This window comes from Polyodon spathula, chromosome 8 (assembly GCF_017654505.1).
Source record: "Polyodon spathula isolate WHYD16114869_AA chromosome 8, ASM1765450v1, whole genome shotgun sequence".
NCBI lineage: Eukaryota > Metazoa > Chordata > Actinopteri > Acipenseriformes > Polyodontidae > Polyodon > Polyodon spathula.
Genome location: NC_054541.1, coordinates 23,079,600 through 23,086,901, shown reverse-complemented (window position 1 = coordinate 23,086,901; position 7,302 = coordinate 23,079,600). Strand labels below are relative to the sequence as shown.

Below are 7,302 nucleotides of genomic sequence, written 5' to 3'. Positions count from 1 at the left end.
ATTTTGCATCTTATACATTTTTTGTATATTTAATATACCATATTTACATACTTTCAATATTCAAGCAGTTACTTGAGTTATGGTTTATCTTTTATTTTATAACATATATATTTCAGTAGTTTGGGACAAATACCAATCACGAAATGTTTTAGTACAACTATTTATTGTGGAGAATGCAGAGTATGCAGTTTTACAGAGAATTATGTTGTATAGACGCTTTCATTTGGTATCAAACCTAACTTGGTTTGAGGGCTCACTGCCTGGCCGAATGGACGAGGCAGAGACCTCCAAAAAGAACAAGCCGGTCTCAATGCTGCGATTAGTATTAAATATAACCCACTTGAAGGTTTAGCCAACCTTTAACGAATGATCATCAGCACACAGTAGAGGAAAACAAAACCCACTTTTGGGAAATAAACCTCTGGGAATCCATGGCTGATTCGACTGCCCTTCCTCCAGACAGGTTATTAACGTTTAAGAGCACATTTCTGTAAAAGCATTTTTAGGATCCACAATTTGTTCTAATGTAAACTTGGTAAGCACTGAACAACCAACAACCTAACCATTTGTTAAGGCCGAGAATGTGTTGAACTCTGAGAATGAACTGATGAGTAACAGGTAACCAAATAATCCTTCTGAATATTATCATTATATGGTGGGAGAATGAATGACCTTTGTTAATTTGGACTGTAGCTGAATTATCTGAGTGGAGAAGAATGGATTTTTTGGGCCAGGAAGACCCCCCAAAAGGAATGAGGCTACAGCAACTGGATACATTTCGTACAATGACGAGGAGTGATCGGGGATAGGAAAGCTGATGAATTCTTCGGGCCATCGAGCAGAAAACCATTTTCCCTTGTAGTATCCTCCAAAGTCGAAAGAGGGAGCTGCATCTGTGAACAGCTGAATGTCTTCGTACAGCAGGAGACACTCGACATAAAAGAAAGTAATGCCATTCCAGACTTTCAGTAGGAGCTCCCACAGGCAGAGTTCCTTGCGGCAAAAAGGATCCATGAGTATGACATTGTTGAGGGAATCAACAGAAGGGATCAAGAGAAGGTAGGAGACAGCTCTTTCTTGAGGAATTATCCTCATTGTGTAGTTTAAGTGGCCTAGGAGAGACAGACGATTGCGTTTGTAGGAGGGAGACCGGACAGAAAAGTGGAAATAGAAACAATACGATTGCTCCCCGAGGCTGAAAAAGATTGGGAATCCAGGGTGAAGCCTAGATACTCAATGGAAGAGAGAGGACCCAAGATCTTTTCTGATGCTAGGGGGATGCTGAGCTTTGAAAATAACGATATGAGGATTGTTATTTTCTGGGCAGGGAAGCGTGGGGAAAATCTAATTGAAGAAAATCATCCAGGAGATTCAGCACAAAAGGAATGCGGTAGTTATTAAGGAGGATCCAGCACAGCGCTTCTGACAGGGTATTGAATATCTATGGGCTGCTTTTGCAGCCGAACGTCAGGCGAACAGAAAAATAAAATTTGAAAAGTCAATGTACTCCGAAGAGGTGCCTGAGGGCAGGCTCAATGGGCATAGTTAAAAAATGTGTTTGATATATCGGCTTTAAACCCATGGCTGGCTTTCCCAGCAATTTTGATTAATATGGCGTGGTCGATTTTTGCATATTGCAGGGAAAAATCTTCGAGAGGGATTAAAACTATTGATGCTGGGTTTGGTGGAGTTATGGTGAGCAGAAATGAAGGAAGTTACAGGCGGAATAGTACAGGTTCCTTTGTTGAAGTTATTACAAATCTGGCAGCCTCCAGAGTATGCAATATTGCAGCACTGACCATCTTTTGATCTGGAGGGGATGACAAGATGAGGTGGATTGCGAGGGAGGGGCATGAGGGGACGGGGTGGAGGGTCAGTGGGGTGAACAGTTGAACTGCATGCCGAGCATACTAGAAGCCGAACACCTGTGAAAAACAGGAGAATATCTATTGGTCCAGTGCACCCCATTAGATGCTCTGGTTCCATTGTTGGGCAGTGGCTTTGGTAGAATTCAAAGAAATGGGAACCTCCGAATCTAACTGAGAAGTCTAAAATGATCGCCATACAATAACCAACTTGCGCCGGCGGTCGGGATAGAACTCACATATGATGTCTCTGAAATGGCCGAGAGCTAGAATGAACTCGGAAATGGAAAGTGTTTTGAATAAACTGCTGATGAGCTGAAAGAAAAGAAAAAGCATCTCACAGAGAAGGGACCACTCTGGGGCTTGCTGGATGCCTGGAGTGAGGAGAGGGAAGCTGAAAGGTTATAGTTGGAGGAGAAAGGACCACCATGGGGGCCTGCTGGATGCCCATAATGGCCAAGGATGTCACTGCAGGGGCCTGCTGGATGGCTGCAGTGAGGGGAAGGAGAAGGGACCACCATGGGGGCCTGCTGGAGTCCCATAGTGGCCAGAGAGGTCACTGCAGGGGCCTGCTGGATGCCTGCAGTGAGGAGGAATAGAAAGAAAAGCATTTCACAGAGAAAGGACTACTATGGAGGGCCTGCTGGAAGCCCGTAGTGGCCAGAGAGGTCACTGCAGGGGCCTGCTGGATGCCTACAGTGAGGAGGAATAGAAAGAAAAGCATTTCACAGAGAAAGGACTACTATGGAGGGCCTGCTGGAAGCCCATAGTGGCCCGGGAGGTCACTGCAGTGGCCTGCTGGATGCTGGCAGTGAGGGGAGGGAAGCTGAAAGGTTATAGTTTGAGGAGAAGGGACCACTATGGAGGCCTGCTGGACACCCATAGTGGCCAGGGAGGTCAGTGCAGGGGCCTGCTGGATGCCTGCAGTGAGGGCATAGTGTTACCAGACGTTCATTTATTTATTTTTTTCCCTGGACATGTCCTCTTTTTTGGCCTTCCTATCTCTGTCCGGGAGGATTTTTGAAAAATGAACAAATGTCAGAGATTTCGCCTGCTTGCCCCTTTGCTGCTGCTGCTTGCAGAGCTGAAATTCCTGGCATGTCCTCATAGCGCCACGCCTGCACAGTCGACTGTATTATTCACTGGGGCCGGTTGTACTGGATTCCAGATTTGATCTTGCTCCTGTGACGTACTGGGTTGTATTAAAAGAATCAGGGTTGATCCTGAGCTCAGTTTCAGCCCAAAATCTGATCCTAACATGATCCTGTTTCAGAGCAGATTCACAATCTGATCAGAGCCTGATCTAATGTATTTAAATGGAGGAACTACAGTGGCTCATTCATAGACTGACAGGAGTGCATATTTCGTGATCAGCAAAAAAAGCCTCTTCGGGTTTTTTGTGTTATAGTGTGCTCTGCAATACTTCAGTTTTGCTTCAAATAAATGCACTGTGCAATATAAAATGTAGTAAAATGAAACAGGCATAAAACAGCCCTTTTTTGTATTCAACAAGTCCAAAAATATTGAATGTCATTCAACACTGTCATTCAGAGCGAGGTTTTTTTTTGTTTTTTTTTCACTGATGCAAAGCCAGTGGATAAAGGAAAGGAACAACTTAACTGTTGAGTCTTTGAAAGGGATCTTGCTCGTACAACACAACTTCAGGCACACATCTTGCAAAGACTTTTAGAGATACTACCACTGCTGAGAAAGATACACTCTGCAGAAAAATACACATAGGCACAAAAAGAAGTACAGTATGAAACAGATGATTGATGTACAGATTTGACAGTTATCTTGCAAAGTTTACTGACTGTAAAAAGTTACGCGGATGTTTGATGCAGGCCATTACACTACTTTTTTAATCATTTTCAGATGTTCAAAGTATTTAGTATAAATTTAGTTTTTTCGTGTCCATTTTGCATAACGCAAAGTTAATCTTAAATAAAAATTGGTCGCCTGTCAGCAGCCCCCCTGGGTAGTGTCCTCTTTTTGAGGATCTGTAAAATGGTAACCCTATGGGGGCAGGTAACCTGAAAGGTTATAGTTGGAGCCAGAATGCTCAGTAACTCCTGAATGATCCTCTGATTGACAGGCGCTGTGGTCCCGCCTTCAGTGTTTTCCGGATGAAGACGCGCTTCGTGGATATGCAGTCGTTGCAGGGTAAGGTGTTTTAAGTCTGCTTAATAAGCCGAATTGGGCTTGTTTCTTGAGAGTCATGGGTTGGAATTTGTAGAAACGCCCATACTGGCATGGGTTGGGCTTGTTTTGTTGTGAGACTTGGCAACACTGGAAGCGAGCTGTAAAGCAATGATCTGTGTTGACAGCATAACAGCTGCGATGAGAAAGATGTTGCAGAGTGGAGAGAAATAAAGCAAACAAACTCTCCTTACGTGCTGTAGATTTACAAGTGATGTTGTTGCTAAGAAGATAATGCTGGAGCCTGGAGATCGTCCAGTCTCTGATGTCAGGAGGAGTAATGAGTGACCAGGCGGGAGTTACGGCAGACAGGAGAAGCAGAGAAGTTCGGAGTGGTAAATACCGTCGACTGAGGTTGTCATGGAGTTGGCCTGGGAGGGACTGGTTGAACTGGTTGAGTGGTTCTTGGCTCTGGGAAAACTACAAACAGATCATCATCCGACAAAACGGAATAATCCAGAATATTGACCGTGATGCGTGCATTTACAATGAAATCAAAACGCAACTGAGAGGAAAGTGAAGAGGGTATTTATAGTGCTAACAATCTTAATTAGCGCATGTGTAAATTGAATGATTCAATTTGGTGACGCAGAGATTGGTGTCTGACCCTCCTCCCGAACTATAATTAGAAATATCAATTATCAATAATTGACAAGGGTACTTTTTTTCCTTCAATTTAAAAACCCACAGGGAAAGCAGCATATATGTATATAAAATTTGTAAATAGTCATATTCTATCTATATGTATTTACCCAGCCCTCTAATGGTAAATGATTGTGATGTGTTGAGTATATCAACATTTCTCTTGGCCCAGATGGCCAATCTGGCTCTTTTAGTTTCATTAAATTCAGTAGGTCCAATCTATCCTTGGCCTTTCCAGTCCTGTTTTTTTTTTCTTTTTTTCTTCCGTCCACATCCTTTGACTCAAATGTAAGTCAAGAAGGTAATTAACTTCATCAGTTTTCCACAAGCACCTACTTACTTGAGACTTCCTCCGCTTTCCATGAATATCCACTTGCAGGAGTTCCTTCCCAGTTTCCTGTTGCAAAACATCTGACCTAATGATATTCACGACAGTGCTTTTGACAGACCCTATGGGCCTTGCTGTCTAAGTGCACCATTGGGCTAATTCTCAAAGCTTTTCACTCCAAACTGGGGAAACTGGAACAAGGTACTTAGAGGATTTCAAACATGATGTCTGGAATTGTCTTTAAAATGGTGAAAAGTACTTGTACTTTTTACTCTTTCAAATGTTGTGTTGTACCAAATAGAAATAAACAAGTCTATATTGATTCCAACTTTCCCTGGATCCTTATAACCTTTCTGCAATGAAAGCCTGTGGGTAGGTTTATTACATACGTAATATATTTTTTTGTTGTTGCTAATGTGCCCTTAGCAACAGTGATGTTTTGTTTGTGTGAAGAGTAATAAAACTTCTGGGTGAGCAAACAGCTTGCAGAAATAATGAAGTTATATTTATGTGTTTTTTTCAAGTTTCCCTTGAATGGCACAGAAAGGACTGACAGGAAGTCATAATCACTGCCCAACCATTGCTATAGGCAAATTTTTTAGAACACCATTCAATCAGTTGGGGACATTCTTTATGTATTAGTTAATGAGGTGACATGAGGTGTCATATTGAGCTGCTACAAGTGTGTCCTAATAAGTGTCAAAATTCACAGATCAGTACAGCTCATGTCATTTTCTTGTCAGTATGCTTCCGAAACATACTATAAATGGCAGTTTCTGCATTCCAAATTTAAAGGTGACGGGGATGCACACTTTATAAAGCTAAATGAAGTTGGTTAAAAGGGTTGAAGTCACTGCAGAAGCTTCCTTCCACTATTGTAAAAGTGCCTTTGAAGCCAGGTTAAATGACTGACCATTTTTCAAGGAGCATCTTTAAGAGCTGAGATTAGTAGACAGACAGAACAGATACGACTCTCACTACTCAGAGAACCGTTAAGAGCTTCCGCGGCAGTTTGGGAGCAAGATACCCATGAGAGCAAGTGGTTCCGGTATGGTTGGGATCGAAGAACCTGTAAGAGGACCATGTTCTAGTAGCCAGTGGAGACGTGGCTACTCATAAGGTCGCAGACCTGGAATGAGAAAGGTTTAGACAGAGCCGTCACCAGGTGGCGGCCTTGTGGTTGAGGTTGAGCTGGTGTCTGGTGCTGAGTCACGTGTCTCGAAGTAACCTGTGAATAGGAGACAGTTTAGAGGCCAGAGCTAAGATATATAGCTGGCTAGAGGTGAACGGTTAGGATAGAGGGCCCACATAAGGGCAAAAAGTGAATAAGCTGTGAAAGTACAGTCTGTGGCCAGGGGTCCCCTCTGGCTCCTGAGAGAACCTCTGCCGTGTAGGCGTATGAGCGGTGCAGCCAAACACGAGGCAAGGGGAGTGAGCTCACTGCCCCCCCAGAGGGAGCCCTGTGCATTGCTTGCAGTATAGAAGAGGAAGAAAGAGGAAGAGAACGAAAACAAATGCAAGACATAGAATGGAATTAGAATCGTGCTTATATAGGTGAATATAGATTGACAGATAAGATAAGCCAAAGAGAAGCTCCTGCTCTGCCCACCCAGGACTGACAAATCGGTGGGGCGTAGTTCTGGAGCCAGGCTTTAAGACGGAGCTTGGGAGCGGAGAACACACGGCCGCTTTCATCTGAATTGGATTGAGGTAGGAAATGGAGATCGTAGTGAGAGAGGGGCCCTCTCCGACACCCCCCAATTTTTGCCTTAAGGCTGACGTTTAAAGGCTTTCTATTCATCAGCAAATATCACTCACATTAATAAATAAACCTGATCCATAGCACTAAGGATATGTTTAGTGAACTTTAATAAATCATATGGATTCATATCAATGTTATATTAAATGTTGCTAATTAACTTCTTTTCCAATATCTTATATCATTGGTATTTTTAAGTTACTTTTACAGTACAGAAAAAACAAGCCATTGGTGCTTGAGGCATGAAGTGACCATTATGGGAATCACTGTTGTGGATATAGGAGGCTGTGTGTAACCAGGAGGTCCATGGTTCAAATACCAGCTCACCCACTGACTCATTATGTGACCCTGAGCAAGAAACTTCCTCCTTGTGCTCTGTCTTTCGGGTGAGACGTTATTGTAAGTGACTGTGCAACTGATGCATAGATCACACACCCTAGTCTCGTGTCTTGAAAAGTTCTTTGTGATGGTGGTCCACTATGAAAGGCGCTATATAAAAATAAAGATTA

The 7,302-nt window shown here is 43.0% G+C and overlaps 1 pseudogene; it reads right to left on the bottom strand.

The window, feature by feature from the left end:
• Positions 1-648: 648 nt before the first annotated feature.
• Positions 649-2,407, bottom strand: LOC121319103 (annotated as a pseudogene).
• Between the last annotated feature and the right edge of the window lie 4,895 nt (positions 2,408-7,302).